The sequence below is a fragment of the Myodes glareolus genome, chromosome 11 (genome assembly GCF_982192425.1).
Source record: "Myodes glareolus chromosome 11, mMyoGla1.1, whole genome shotgun sequence".
Lineage (NCBI taxonomy): Eukaryota > Metazoa > Chordata > Mammalia > Rodentia > Cricetidae > Myodes > Myodes glareolus.
This window is the reverse complement of record NC_142036.1, coordinates 51,460,812-51,477,561: the sequence shown is the minus strand read 5'-3', so window position 1 is coordinate 51,477,561 and position 16,750 is coordinate 51,460,812. Positions and strand designations below refer to the sequence as shown.

The 16,750-nt window shown below is 38.4% G+C and overlaps 1 pseudogene; it reads right to left on the bottom strand.

The window, feature by feature from the left end:
- Positions 1–3,594: 3,594 nt before the first annotated feature.
- Positions 3,595–8,475, bottom strand: LOC125387889 (uncharacterized; annotated as a pseudogene).
- Positions 8,476–16,750: the final 8,275 nt, after the last annotated feature.

Sequence of the window (16,750 nt, the reverse complement as noted above, 5' to 3'; positions counted from 1 at the left end):
AGATGCATTGCTGGCTTGGTCTCCAGCTAGTGACACTATCGAGGAGTGACTGAATCATAACATCACTAACATCATCAATGAGTTAATTGGTTGATCAGTTTAGAGTTGATGGGTTACTAATAGATAGGGCCTAGTCTGAGGAGGTCGGGTGCTAGAGGATTGACTTTGAAGGCTGACTATTTTCTCTATCTTTCCGGTATAAGTGAATGACTTTTGTCCCACTTCCAACTGTTTTATATTGGCATACTTCTAATGTGGAACTTCTTGTCTTACATTATCTAGACCTTTCCTTTATAGATCTCTGTTTACCCAGGAAAGTCAGGGACCACCAGTCACAGGTCTTTACATTTGTACTGACAGTTACTTTTTCCATGCAGGACAGATGACCAGAAGTTCATGGCTCTGCCTTCTGGAGAGATTTTTATTTGTGTGGCCTTTCAGGACAATGAATCAATTTGACTTGAACACATCACTACAAATTTTTAGCACACACATGCAAACACACACACACACACACACACACACACACACACACACATTTACTAAGCCAGCCAACTACAAAGTAAGTTTATGCCATTTAGCTCTTCCTTCTTCAGCTTTTCATGTGGGTTTCTTACTCTTAGCCAGTTTAAAGAGATTTTTGAACTTGGAAAGAGGCGTTCTTGCCTCTGGATGAAGTGATATAGGTTTCTGGGAACCTGTTCATATAGCTCCCTCATATAACTGATGAATTCAATCCCTTGTGTACATTTTCATCCTGAGAGAGAAGGTAGAAGGATTCTGAGGATTGGGGAGAGCATATGGGAGTGGGATGGTTGAGATGGAGGAAGGGTGGATATGGGAGCAGGGAAGAAGATATCTTAATTAAGGGAGCCCATTTTAGGATTGGCAAGAGATTTGGCTCTAGAGGGGTTCCCAGGTGTCCAAGAAGATGTCCCCAGCTTGTTCCTTGGGCAGCAAAGGAGAGGGTGCCTGAACTGGCCTTATCCCATAGCCACACTGATGAATATCTTACATATTACCATAGAACCTTCATCCAACAATGGATAGAGATAGAGACAGAAACCCACATTGGAGCACTGGATGGAGCTCCCAAGGTCCAGATGAAGAGCAGAAGGAGGGAGAACAAGATCAAGGAAGTCAGGACTGCGAGGGGTGCGTCCACCCACGGAGATGGTGGGACTGATCTAATGGGAGCTCACCAAGGCCAGCTGGACTGGGATTGAACAAGCATGTGTTCAGACCAGACTCTCTGAGTGTGGCTGACAAGGAAGGCTGACTGAGAAGCCAAGGACAATGGCACTGGGTTTTGATTCTACTGCGTGTACTGACTTTTTGGGAGCCTAGTCTGTTTGGATGCTCACCTTCCTAGACTCGGATGGAGAGGGGAGGGCCTTGGACTTCTCACAGGGCAGGGCACTTCTCTTAGGACTGGAGAGGAAGGGGAGGGAGAAGGGGAGAAAAATGATAGGAGGGGAGGAGGTGGAAATTTTTTTTTAAGTAAATTTTATTAAATTATAAAAGTTTCCATTTCCGCCCCCCCTCCCAGCACCCTCCCACTCCCCCCACTCCCCCTCCTCCTCCCTCTTCGTCCCCCAGGGCAGTCAGGGTTTCCTGCCCTGTGGGAAGTTCCAGTTCCTTCCCACTCCCTCCAGGTCCAGGAAGGTGAGCGTCCAAACAGACTGGATCCCCAAAATCCAGTATATGTAGAGGAAACAGGTCCCAGTGTCATAGTCAATGGCTTTTCAGAAAGACTTCGGGCCAGCCACAGTCAGAGAATCCGGCCAAATTCCGAGAATCTGGTTAGATCACGTCCTCGTTCAGTCCCAGTCCAACTGGCCTTGGTAAACTCTCATCAGATCCGTTCCCTTGTATCAGTGGGTGATAGCATCCCTCGCAGTACTGATTTCGTTTTTCATGTTCTTCCTCCTTCTGCTCCTCATTTGGACCTCGGGGGGCTCAGTCCGGTGCTCCAATGTGGGTCTCCAACTGTATCGCCGTCCTTCGCCAGATGAAGGATCTATGGTGATAAGCAAAATATACATCAGTATGGTCCTGGGCCACGGCCGATTCAGGCACCCTCTCCTCTGTCCAGAGAACAATCTGGGGGATCTCTCCTTGGACCTGGGATCCCATATATAATCAAGTCTCCTGTAAACCCTAAAATGACTCCCTTAGTTGAAATATATTCTTCCCTGATCCCATATTCATCCTTCCTCCCTCCCCCCCCCCCATCCCAGGCCACCAAGCTTTCCCCGGTTCTCCCCTACTCCCTTCTCTCTAACCCTCTCCCCTTCCATCGACCCTCCCACCCCCCCATGCACCCGAGGTTACCTGGGACTCTTGTCTATTTCCTACCTCCTGGTGGATAGCTAAATAATCTTCATGGTATGTATTCACTCATAAGTGGATTCTAACCATAATTAAAGGTCTTTGAGCCTATTATTCATGATCCTAGAGAAGCTAAATAAGAAGAGGTGGAAATTTTTAATAAATAAATAAATTTAAAAAAAAGAGAAGTAATTACAAATGCAATGTTGGAGTGAGTTTTACTCTGTGTTTGCTAGTCTTAATGCTTCAGCAAATAAAGCTTATATTAATTTTGTTTTTTATGTTAAAAAAAAACTACATGGACTGTCATGTTTTATCATCTAGACTCAAATGACTCTTTGTGCTTCAGGGTCAATTATTTCTATAGCAAAACTAACATACCAGGGACAGTCGCTCAGAGAATAGGAAATGTTCTGATTTGCTTTAAAATTTTAATGACATTAAGGAGTGATATGTCTTCTGATTCACCAGTGAAATATCATCTCTACTGTATTGTCTTGAATTAGAGTTTATTTATGCCAACATGCTTGGAAACTTATTTTTTTCTTCCTAGTATGAAAAGACAACTTCATCATTTCCACTTAACCTGGCACTGGCCACTGCTTTTTTGGTATTTATTACTGGTCACTTTAGCAGTCGTGATTCTTGATGCCATGTAATCTCTCCTCCAGGACTGCCCCAAGAAAATGCCTTTCAGAGTCAATGACCTCTAGCTGGCCTTACTTCATGTTCTGCCTATGTTTACTAAACACCTACAAAATCCAATACTAGAAAATATTGACTTTGCTCCTTCTAGGTTTCGAAAGAAGTGGTTGGATCTAAACTGCATGTGCTATCCAAGTAATGAACTCAGATGCCAACAAAACAAAGAGTTAAGCAGAAAATCCTGGCAGTGAAATAAAGAAAGGCAGTACCTGTGAACACTGTCATAAACGGAAATGACTTTAAAGAGACAACCAAGAACACATTTATATTTGATCTTACTTTCACCATCCAATTTAGTTTGAGATAGACCAAGAGAGGCCCTGTTAAAGACCATGACTGTTCCTTAATATTTAGACACCCTGCTTTCCAGTAACCTATCATGGCTCTGCAACCTATGAGTCAATATAAGCCTGTTCATATTTAGGAATTAGTTTCCACAAATAAAAAGTTGAATTTCCTTTCATTTGTCCTTGAAGGGACTTCAATTATTCCATATAGTTTTTTAATAATCTTTTATTATTACAGATCACAGTCAAAAATATTTGTAGAGTCTTCATACTATGGTACCTCTAATCTACCCTTCAGTTGCTTGAACGACCTTTTTTGGTTCTTTTTCTGCTTTCTGATCTTTCTTGAAGTTTAGTATGCAGAACTGTGTTGGCTATCACAGCAACAGTTTCATCTGTCGTTGTCAGAGCAGCATCTTCTTCACCATGGTCTTCCAGCTAGCCTACTGTTCTTACCACAATATGATCTCATGTGGTTGTCATCAAAAGAGCAACTCCTTGGTGTTCTCGTCTCAATGTCTATGTGATGTACACATTCCTCCCTTCCTTGGCTTTCATGTGACCCAGTGTTTTCTGACACCCTTGTGATGCCCACAAATTGGTTTTATATCCAAATTATGTAAAGCATCTTCAGCATCATAAGCATCCTCAAACTGAACATATGCCAATCTTAAACATCAAGTGTAGAAATGAAGTAGAGCATACACATCTACTATTGAACCATTAAGGTGAAATTCCTGACATAAATATTCAGATCTGGTGTCCTTTGCCACGTTCCTGATAAAGAGACATGTTGGTTGGGGAAAGGGTGGGTGCAAGGTTGCAGGAGCTTGGGCCGGTGGCTCAGCAAACCACCCACTGCTTCAGTGAAGGTTCACATTTATTCGCATGCCTATTTTTAATCTAAATAATAATGCATGTTTATTATGACATTATGACCCTATCTGTAGTTCTTCTTTTCCAGAGAGATACATAGGTAAGCATATGCAATCTTTGATAGTTGGTATGAAACAAAGAAACGATGAGACTGTATTTGACATTTGTGAATTTCAATCTTGTTTTTGTGGAACTTTTCACACTACTACAGACCTGTAGAACTGTCATCAATTGAGAGTCAAGATGAAATTTGATGAGTTCTATGCAGAGGGAGAGCATCTGTCATTACGCATAGAATAGTCAAGCAGGACCTAGACTAGCAGAAAAGGCCAGGAAACATCTCATAAAAGACAAAGCAGAAGAAAAAATCCAAAGCCTTGGGTATTTTTAGGTGATAAATGTTCCTTGTCAAAAGAAACATTCAACTTTATAAAATCATGCCATAATATAATATTCATTATGGATGAAAGATTCAAGAACAGATGAGCAATTACATTTTCCCTAGAGTATATTTGTATTATAATTCAATACAAGCAGGCAATGTTGGATATTTTTAAATTCTATTAAAAATTTAGAATATCAGAAATTATGCTGTCTAACAGAGCTGTGTGCAATGACACTTCACATCTCAGTCTTAACTAATCTTTGCTTTTCTTCTATACCATCACTTGTCTCAAGGCTCAGAGTCTTTTGAAGTTAACTTTCAAAGTCTAATTGATTATGGGCACTTAATAGTTTTTTAAATATATGTACTGTGTGGTTGTGCTGGGTGAAGTATATGACAGGCAACTATTCCCTTATTGATTTCTGCAAGGACATTTCTCACTTTCATATTTCAAATTCAGTACTCCAATTCAAAGAGAAAAATGGTGTGTAGACCTATGGCGACTGTTGAATGTGGGAGACAGAGATGACTTGTAAGCGTTATGCTTCCAAACTCCTGACGTAGTCTTTCTTATACGTTACCAAGAAGGCCATTCTTCTCACAGGGTCTTGTCACTCCTCTCTCCTCCTTTGGCAGCTTTTAAAATACCTTGGCCTAGCTTTAAAATTTAAACCCATGAGAAAAATTTGGTTCCCTTCCACTACCCATGTCACCTGAGAGAACAACTGTGGAGACTGAGTGAAGAAGAATCTTCCCCATGGAACCCGCAGGAAGCCAGGGCCAAATGGAAGATAAAAATAGCTCCAGCCAATGCCAACACATTATCATAATATGTGTGCACAGCTTGTGAGTTAAATCCTGAGTGGGAAAGGTCTATGTTCTGTGCTTATCTTATACAACTTCTGCTGGATTCAGAATTGATTTTGAAGGGAGCTATGAATCTTGAATATTTTTAGAAAAGTTTCTGTTTGAACCAACCAAAGACATTCAACCTACATAGAGGGATAAGAAAGTTACTTGCTTTTTCCCTAGGCTTAAGTGAGACACTAGTCTTTCAAAAGTCTATTCCCTTGACACAAAGAGGGCTGGGTGAGAAATCGTCTCTTTCTCATTGTGAAATCTATAATGATACCTACAAACATGCTTGTGCTTTCTGTAATCTTAAATAAGGGGCAGCAAAATGTAGAGCTGTTATATGTATGGGTCTGTCTCATTGGTGGTACTTGTTTTATAGATTCATGTGAGTTAATTTCCATGTGAAAACATTTTGTGTGCATTAGGTGCCAGTTGAGTAATGAGTGTCATCTCACATTCCATCTTGACTGCAATCAAAGAGTTAATACAGTTAGTTTTACAGAATAAACTTATTTTAAAAAGTGAGAAGAGGAAACTGAGGAGTTGGCTCTGCCGCTAAAGGTCTTGCTATCAACACACAAAGATATGAGTTTGGATACCCCAAAATACAAGTAAAGCCAGTATGATGGTAGGGAGGTAGAGTCAGATTGAGATTTGAGGTTCTTTACAGGAGTCACTCAAGACATGGGTGAGCTTCAGGGTCAAGAGAAACTTTATCTTTCAAAATAATTAAAGGACTAAAATGGTTAGCCCTAGCCTCTGCATAAATGCACATACACACATATGTACATGCACACACAAACACAATCTATGTATATTGGAACACACATATACACATAAACACACAGTCTACAGGTATATACACACAGAAACACATACACACAGACACACACGCACACACACTAACGCACACACAGTGAAAAGAAATCATTCTTCTGGGCTAGACAAGTCAGGGCCTGAAGTGATTTTATCCAGAAAGTAGTGAATGGGGTGGAGAATTAGTATATTATGCTAAGAAGACATGCTATACTGTTAGAGACTTGTTGCTAAGCAATGCTCACGACAACGGTGTAAAATATATGAAAACATAATTCACTTATGGAAACAATCAAAGCCCTTTTGTTTCCAAAGGAGGTTGCAATAATACATAATGTTAGAGCAACACCACTCTCGAGCTCACACAATGGTTGCAAAGCAGCAGCAAATTATTCAGATTTATGAAAGGCTTGTGCGAGGTTAGCAAGGGCCTGATGTAGAATTGGGTTAAGTCTCATTGCCATCCATCACTTCACTAGAGGAGGATGGTGAGCACAAGTACAATAGTATTACAAGAAGCCACATGGGCACAAGAGATTTATTCCAGCAATAGAATGCTATCGGATCAAAACTGAATTTAAAGTCCTTACTTTGTAGATGGGATATTTCATTCACATAAAATTGTTGCTAAATTTAACAGCCATTTTCCACTAAAAAAGGAAAGCTTGAGAGATGTAGAAGTGCCCAATACTTTAACTACATATACACACATATATTTCCTTGAAATAACAATTTCTTTGCTTGTAACTTTAAATCAATAGAATTTTGAGGAAAGCTTTAGGGTTCATAATTTTTTATTAAGCATATACAGTTTGAATACTAAGCGTGATCTGTGAATTTATTTTAGTATGTTTGTAAGTCTTATTCAAATATGATCAGTTTATAAACGAGGAATTATTTCCTAAAAGATAATTCATTGCTATTTCTTTTTTAAATATAGGAGTCTCTTAATTACATTAAAAAACTATTGATTATACATTAGACATAAAGATATTCTTATTTAACTCTTTTGCTCAAATTTAAACAAGAGCTTTTTCTCAGAAAGGAGAATTGAAGCTTTATACAATATAAGAATGTGACATTTATAAATTTTTACATGTTTTGCATGTAGCCTGTAAATTCATCTGCTTGTATTATCTTGGTCCTTGTTATGGCTATGGACCATTGTGGCTTCTTGTATAACAGGGAAGCCCTGTATGAACTAGAAAGGTTTGAAAAATTTCTCATCTCTAACATGTAATAATTTAGCCAAGTGACGTGTGCTTTTACATGTCTAACCTTGGCTATTCCTCCATCAAGGCTAAGGCTGGCCTTTCTGTTGGTCTTACAGGAGAGGGAGACTTTCAGGATTAGATCCTTCAAACACTTGTAATAAAATATATGAATTCACTCTAAGCAAAGATTCATTGAGACTAGCAGTGCACTTTTCATCCAGGGAGAGCTGGGAGAAGAGGCAAGCATTTCCCGTGGATGGTGGCCTTCGCACGTGTGGCACAGTTCTGGTGATGAGCTTGCATTGAGTGGTACAGATTGGAGTCTCACCAGACTCACTGGACTCTAGTAAGAATCATTCTCGTCGATGTCTGCCCCACCTTAGTGCAAGGATGGTCAAAAGCCTGTGAGAAGTCTTCAAAAGAATGAGGCTTGGGTGAGTTCCCTTGAGTCTCCTGTTTGAAAAGATCTGAATATGCAATGAAAGCTCCCCTGTCCTCCACAGGAGGGCATGGACAAGTGGTGAGATGCACTCTGGGGAATCCAGCAGGGAACAGATTGTCATACCCAACACCTGGGTAGTTCCTATCAGGCTGATAACTTTATTTTGTTAATCTGTCTGCCCTTCCCCCTTGTAGCCAGTGTGCAAACAATGCCATGCTGACTGTCAGAATGCTAACACCCCTGCAGTTGAAGGAGGTAGAGGATGTCTCTCACTGAGCAGCTGCGGCTTGGTAGCATGCATGCATGGAAATAGGACCATTTTCTCCTACAGCTGCCCTCCATTTCATGCGGCTGGTTAGCTTTTCCCAAAAGGCAGGACCTTTAAAGGACATCTTGAGAAGATTGCTTAACTTGTTGGCCCAGCAAATTTACACTTAATCTCATATGCTACTGAAAGTTTTCTCTTTAATCCACCTAATCACCTAGCCTAAGTGAGTCTCAGGAGGGATGCATTCTGCCTCATTACCCCTCACGCTGTGGGCTTGTGGAGTAGAAGGAAACCATATTGAGCACGGCCAGAGGAAGACTAGCTAATGCTATGCTTCCCCCTCTCACTTCTTCCTCGATCAGAATCTGCTTTCCTGCTCTCCATGTTTTTATATCATTTGTTTGTATTATTTTCTTTCTGTAGCCTCCTCTCCCTTCCCTTTCTTTTTTCTTGCATTTCTTTTCTCTATCCTCCCTTTTTCCCCTTCAACATTTTGGGTAATCTTCTGTTCTGGTTTGCTACTACAACCTGATTGTGCCTCCTTTTCTACGCCGTAATGCACATTCCATTTCACCATCAAAGGGGTATGAGAACAGAATGCTGCATACTCATTCATGGAAAGAGAAGTGAGAAAAATGTAAGCACATGGCTTGTTCAATTACCACAAGGTAATACTTGTGTGGGGTCCCCAGCTCCTGTTGTAGGATGTAATGCAAGGACCACTTCAGCTGTTCTGAAAAATCACCACCAAATGTAACCACCGCTATGCTTTTTAAAGAGTTTTATAAATCCGATGTATTGTTTTTTATACTCATTATTATTTTGAAGAACAGATAGACTTTATTTTCATTGTGGTATCATACTCTTGTTTATTTAATTCCTCTTCATGGGGTTAAAGAGATGGTCCAGTGGCGAAGGGTGTGTCCTGCTCTTGAAGAGGACTTCATTCATTCCCAGAGCCCACATTTGGTGTTTTACATCTTCCTACAAGTCCAGATTCAAGTGGTCCAGTTCATTCTTCTGATCTCTGGCAGGCATGCATAGCATACCCTCACAAAGAGATACACGCAAACACGCACATAAATCAAAAACAACAAATTTAAAAAAATGGAGTACTTAAATGCATTTCCCTCTTGAAGGTAGTTTGATAAAAAAATAAAAACATAATATTATTTTAAAAGAGCAGCAAACATTTTGTTTCCAAAGAACACATAAATTTTTCAACAGACTGACAGGTACAAATTAAAACCATCATACACTAGCAACTCTAATCATTAGGATACCTGTTATCAAAATGTTAACTGTCAGCTAAAGTGTGGGAATATGATGTTTTATAATACTACTGGTAAAGAGGGAAGTTAGAGGAACTATTTTAAAAAGATGTGTGAAAAAGCAATTGAAATAATGAAAATAAATAAAATATAGAATTTTCAAACAATTCAGCAATAGATAGATGCCCCGAATTTTCTGGAGTGAAATCATCAGCCCATGACTTCCATGTCAGCTGCAACATTACTCACAACAGTCATAGCATAGAAAGACCCCCAAGTATATGGATAATTGGACAAGAAAAATGTGGAGGGTAGGTGCATGTAAGTGTTTATAATGAAATATTAACCAGGCTCTATAAAGGAGATACTGACTTTTATCAGAATATGAACCTAGAAGACATTATTGCATGTGAAAATAGCAAAGACTGCAAAAAGATAATCGTGTATGATCCCATTTATATGTGACAAAACAATCAAATACACAGAGGTAGGAAACAGAACTGATCACCGTAAACAGGGGCTGGAATAAGGTTAAGAGACACAAAGGTGGCTCATACATAAGATAGACATGTCTAGATCATAAAACAAGCAGGCAATAGCTAATAACATTGCCTTATATTGGAGATTTTTATGTAGATTATACCTGCTCTGTGTCAAAATGTAGCTGAAATGATAGATGAATTCATCTGCTTTACTAAAATAGCCATTTTGCCATCTGTGTGTACTCTGTGGAATATTGTTATAAAACTCATAAGCACACAAAGATATTTTAAAACAAATTCCTTTTAAAATATTACATATTTCCCAGGAAATATACAAATTCTTGAATAGGCAAATGCCTACACTGAGGATTAATAAATAAGAAGTGGAGGAGCCTCTGCTGTCTTGTTCTCAGCATCAAATGCTCTAAGTTGATACAGTGAGGCTCCAACAGTTCTCTGCACAGGTTCTACCCTTTGAGGATCTCACTTTGTGTTGCTCACTTTCCTGGATTAGTTGTCCTCTAGGATGGTAAAATGCCCAGTAATCCACAAGGGACTACCTTAAATGTACAGAGGAAAACTGAGAAACAGCTTGCATTGCTTTAGACTTCCTATGAAAATAGTTTGGGATAAAAAAAATCTTCAATTTTACTTTCAATTTCTAATACTTCTGAAAATCTGTTTAGTCATCAGTTAAATCTGATACTTTGAAAGGGAGTATAAAAATATCTAGCTATAGATACTTCAAAACTTGCATCTTAAGATCATTCCAAAGTTTCAGTTAATTTTGTTTGTTTGTTTGTTTGTTTGTTTTGAAACCAGTTGGTCCTCTAAACTACTTTGAAAAGAATGACAAGATTCAAGAAATAAAACAAGTAACTTCCATAGGACCTGAAACATAGTTAATTATTTTCTCAAGTTGGGGTCTGAAAGCTGATGCACTCACCACATGGGCATCTCTGGTCCTCCATCCTCAACGGGTGATTCTCTGTACAGTGTAGTTGGTACTACAAGTCTCCTATGACTGTGAAGTGCCCATCATTTATTATTTCCCACCCATTCTGAAGTGAAGTCTGCAAAGCAGCGCCCCTGTTTTCATAAAAGGTTTCTTCCAACTGTGATACAAATAACCCAAGAACAGCTGAGGCCTCCCCGTACCAACCAACATTTACATGTTTTCTGTAAAAAAAAAAAAAAACAGACTGAGGGGAATACCATTTTCAAGAATTTTCAAAATATATGCCCCAAATCTGCCACAGTAGTGTTAAATGCCACATGAATTTCCGTAAATGTTGCAGTAGAGAGATATAATTAAAAGGAAGTCAGAACTCAGGAGCTCTTATGAAATGAAGTGTTCCACATAATCTATAGCCTTGTGCTCTACTTCCTGTTCTTGTTAAATTTTCAAGTACTGTGACTTCAAAGATTTAAAAATCTTTTGTAGATAGGATTTTTTAGGAGATAAAGCTCCAAGCTTGCTACTCTCGAGTGTCATTTGCCCTACTGGGAGACAATTCATGTGTAACTACTAAAGATAATAGAGATATCTAATGGGAAGGTGTATCAATTGGCTAAAAGGTAGACAGAAGATCTACTATCATAAATCTACTAGCAACATCTAGTAGATTTACATCTGTCAGGTAATGACTTAAATATCAGTCACAGAAACATCCAGAGTTGATATATGATTCTCCTCTGTATGCTGTGAATACATTTTACATCCATTGGTTAATAATAGGATCTGCTTTGGCCTATAGCAGGGCAAAATATCGTCAGATTGGAAGAGATATAGCGAGAGAGTAGGCAGAGTCAGGGAGAAGCCATGAAGCCACCACAAAAAACTGACACTGGATCCCGGATGGAAATTTACCAGTAGGCCACAACCACTTGGTGATATTCAGATTAATAGAAATGGGTTAATATAAGATATAAGAGCTAGCCAATAAGAAGCTTGAGCTAATAAGCCAAGCAGTATTGTAAAAATACAGTTTCTGTGTGTTTATTTTGAGTATGGGTGGCCGGGAAATGAACAAGCTGTCTCCATCTAGACAAAGTGGTTGAAAATGTAAGAGTATGTTAGCTCAAAGTAAAGCCTATCCAGTCAGAGACAAAATGACTTTTATATACCCACCTTGCATCCATATAAGTATTTTAACTAAAAGTAAACCTATTTAGTCAGAGACAAAACGACTTTCATATACCCAGCTTGCATCCACTGCCTATTTAAGGAAAGAGGTGGATAAAAGGTGGAGAAGTTATCTGTTGTGACTACCCAAGACATTATTCACAACCAGTCTTTCCAGATAGTCATTATAGGCAAAATGCCCCCAGAAGGAAACATTACCCAGACATAGAAAGGTAAATTCCTCTGTTGATATAACAGCTATTATTTTCTAATAGTGTTTACAGGTACCAATAGCCAAAGGTCAGAAATAGAATGTCATCAACATGACAGAAAGCTACTCAAGAGAGCTGTGGAAAATATCCTCAAGGGAACAGAATGAGGTTCTGTGACCAAAACATGACACTGAATTTACAGAGATGGTTAGACTCACTGAGGTTTAGAGCATGTTCCTCCAATAAATCTTGACCTTTGAATTCTGGAAGGTTTTTATCTTTTTTCTTTTAAAAATAAATTTGATCTTTCACAATTTTATGCATGGATGTATATAATATATTCTAATTAGTCATATCCCACCCTTTCCCATCTTCCTCTTACTCCTGCCAACCATATATCTGCTTTGAAGTCCCTTTTCCACCCTCCTGTCTTCATTGTGTCTTGTGACCCACTAAGTTTAACCAGGGTTGACTGTGTGACTAAGGATTTGGGACTTTCCATGGAGCCTAGTAGGCTAAACTCTGGTCACACAACTGAAGATAGTGACTCCCCAAGAATCCATGAGTGGCCAATAGTTCAGTGTGATAGGGCCCCATTAAACCCTATCCACAACTGACAATTGACAGGTTCGATTCCTACATGCTCAGAGCAGACAACCAAAGCTGTTGTATTTTTTGTGATCTCAGCAGCTATATCATGTCCATCAACAAACAGTGTTTCACAATCCTTTCTCCATTTCTTTCCCACCCCTCCTTCGTGGTATCCCCTGAGCTTTAGCAGGAATGATATAAATATTTAAGACTGAGCACTCAATTGTCCCTATTCTTAGCATCCCGTGAAGCCATGGGCTTTTGTATTAACCACAATAATTGCAGAGAGAAGGTTCTTTGGCCAAGGCTGAGAGTCACATTTGTCAATGGATGTAAACAAATGTTTAGAAGATAGTTTGATCCCATGTCAGCTTAACTAAACAATACTCATTTTCCCTTTAGGGCCTAAAAGATCTCAAGCTATGGGTTGTGGACTTGATTTATAGTATCAGGTAGGAATTTCCTCCCATAGAATGAGCCTTAAAACCTCAGAGGTCAATTTGTTTTCTGAATAAGAGTTGTGCCACTATTTCTAGTGGAGGCACAACTTGCCTGGCAAGTTGGCATTGATTTTCTAGGATTCACAGAAGAATTAAACTATTAATACCTTCCCCCCCAGCAGCCTTTCTTTATACATGAGAAGCATTCCATTGTGTATAAATGCCGTATCTGCATTATCCATTAATCAATCGATTAATGGACATCTAGGCTGATTTCTTTTTCTAGGTATGGTAACTAGAGAAGTGAAGAACACTGATGAGCAATATCTCTGGATCAGGATATAGAGGTTTTTGGTATATACCCAGCAGTGGTCATTCTATTTCTTGCTTTTTTATTATATTAGTGGATGCACCAGTTTAAAATCCCAACGACAGTAAAGAAGGGTTCCTCTTTTGCCATTATTCTTACTAGAATTTGGAGACAGTTAAATTCTTGATGACAGACATTTTGACTAGGGTGAGATGGAATCTAAGAGTTGAAATTTGCATTTCCCTGATGGCTAATGATGTTGAACACTTAAAAATATGTTTATCAGCTATTTGTATTTATTCTTTTGACAGCTCTATTTAGTTCAACAACCCATTTTCACTGATTTGTTTTCTTGATGTTTTGATTTTTAGTTCTTTGGATATTCTAGATATTAATGTATTGTTAGATACGTAGCTGACAACAAATTTCTCCCATTCTGTAAGATTCCCTTCACTCATTTGACCATTTCCTTTGCTACACAAAAGCTCCTTAGTCTCATGAAGTACCATTTGTCAATTGTTCTTATTTCCCGAACAACTGATGGCCTATTTAGAAGTTCTCTCACACAATCATGGATTAGAAGAATTAATATTCTGAGAATGGCTATCTTGCCAAAAGCAATTTATGGATTCAATACAATCCCAATAAAAATCCCTAAGCCATTATTTACAAAATTAGAAACACAGCAACAAGGAAACACAAAAGATTCTAGGCAGTCAGATCCTGGACTAAAAGAACAATTTTTGAGACATTATCATACCTGATTATACCATGAGTCAGAGGAATAAAAAACAGTGTCATTTTCTCACAGAAGTGAACATGTAAACTTACAGAATGGAAGACACACACAATTAATGTAGCCTGACTTTTAGCAACGATGCCAGAAGTACATGCTGAAGGAAAGAGAGCATATTCCCCAAGTGTTGGGAAAACCAGATGTTTACATATAGAAATGTGGAACTAATTTCTATCTCTCATCCTGCACAAAAATAAACTCTAAATATATCAAAGACTTTGTAAAACCTGAAACTGAAGTGAATGGGAAAAGGGACCTGCTACAAGATGGAGGTTTAAGTAAAGACTTTCTAAGTAGGGCTCCATTTACACACACACGCACACACACACACAAAAAAAACCAAGGACAACAACTGATTCTCTATGTTAGATAGACAGCATTGCTCACAGAAAGAGTGAGTTCATGTGAATAAAGAAGAAAAAAAAGTTTCTAAAAAGTTCTTAGAAGGAAATTTAAAGTAATAAAGAACAGAAATCATAGGAAGAAAAGTAAAACAGAGAATTTATAATACAGACATAAAATGGGGGAACATTTGACACCAGTTCCCAGTTCCTTATAAGTATTTTACCCACTTTGGAACGATCACATCCTGAGTAAAGAAATTATGAATTCAGTTGCTCATAACTAGTATTATTTGCTGAGGAACTTTCCTTCCATGGTGAAACTGTTAAGTTGATAATTTTACATCTGATTGCTCAAGGCATTGCTAAAAGCAGAGTAATAAAGTTCCTTGTTGCTAACATTTTACTCTTTTGCTTGGTCACAGGGCACTCCAAACGTGTCACATGCATCTGTGAAAAATGTCATATCCTTTTAATCAACTGACCTTTTAGAGAATCTCTTAGTACCTTTTTAGTTAAATTTTATTTTGTTATGTTAATTCAAAGGCCCCAGTTTAAAACTTTCATCTTCACAGTGCTGTGAAAATGTTACATCTAATAGAAACTACATTTATTTATTTTTATTAGCCAAAATTGATCTTTCACAATTTCATAATGTACACTATGCATTTTGGTTTCTCCACCATATCTTACTTGGCCCTCACTTTCTATCCCTCACCCCTTCCCTATAAAAATTCCCTTTGTTCACTAGCTTGGTGGTTTTTAGCATCCCACGGTGTTTAATCCGAGACATCTGTGTGACCCTGAGTTTGATACTAACTATCAGAGCCTGGCGAGATTAACAGTGGGGACACAACCTGATACTACATCTTCCCCTTTCCTGAAACCTGGTAGTTGTTGGCAGAGCATTAGTATATGGTAGGGCCCTGAAGGCCTCTTCCTCCTTAGCAACTGACAGTCTGCTTTCCATCACCCAGAGTCAATATGCACAGTTGTCTGTATGGCTATGTCCTGCTTAGAAGACAATATTTCGCTCCTCCTTCTCGCTCACAGCCTCTGCATCTTTTCACTTTCTCTTTTGTAATTTTTCCTGAGCATTAAGGGGTGATGTAACTGTTTTGTCTAAGACTGAGTTCTCAACCATTTTTTTTTAATTCTTCACCTTTTGTGTAATCATGGATCTTTGCCTTTCTCTCTGTTCACTTCAATGAAAGGCATCTCTGTTTAAAGCTCTGAGTAGCCTTTGTCTGTGAATACAAATGCAGATAGTTAAGGGGAGGCTTTATGTTATGACAGTTAAACTAAATAGTCATCTTAGGTTCTCCCAGGGTCCACAAATACTGGATTTTTAAGGACAAATTGGTTACTCCCATAACATTCATGCCATCATTACACCAATGGGCCCATCTTGTCTGGCAGTTTGGTATTATAGTTTATGGAGTACACAGTTGAGTTAGATCTTTAATGCCTGGGAGTTATAAAAAAAAATCACTCAAGTAACTTATTTTATGGAAAGTCAATTATGTGTCCCATTCCATGAGTTTCTGTGACTCAAAGTATTTCGATCATTCCCTGGCTGTACCCAGCAAAATCACTGTTGGAGAGACAGTATTTAGACAGTCTTTCAGGATCCCTAGTTAACCATCTTGTTTACATCATTTTCTGTTACATTTTTTTTAAAATCACAGTTTTTCTAAATTTACTAAGATAGTGTTCCATGCCTTGGCATTTCTTTTGTTTTCTCAAATTCTTATTTGGGATATTAGGTACCTCAGGTTGAAGTTCAAACCTTTTGTTTATCACTTCTTCTTTCTGAAAATAGTTCTAAATTTGTTTTCTGTTTATTGTTAGTCATAATGTTAATTTTAAGTGTTCTTCAATGAATTTATAGATTTTGGTTCTTTTTTCGTGGGTCGTGATTTTAGTGGTTTGAAACACTTTACTCTTGTTTTTCACCTCCAAAATTTGTGTGCATGTTGTTTTTTGCCTTTATTTCTCACATT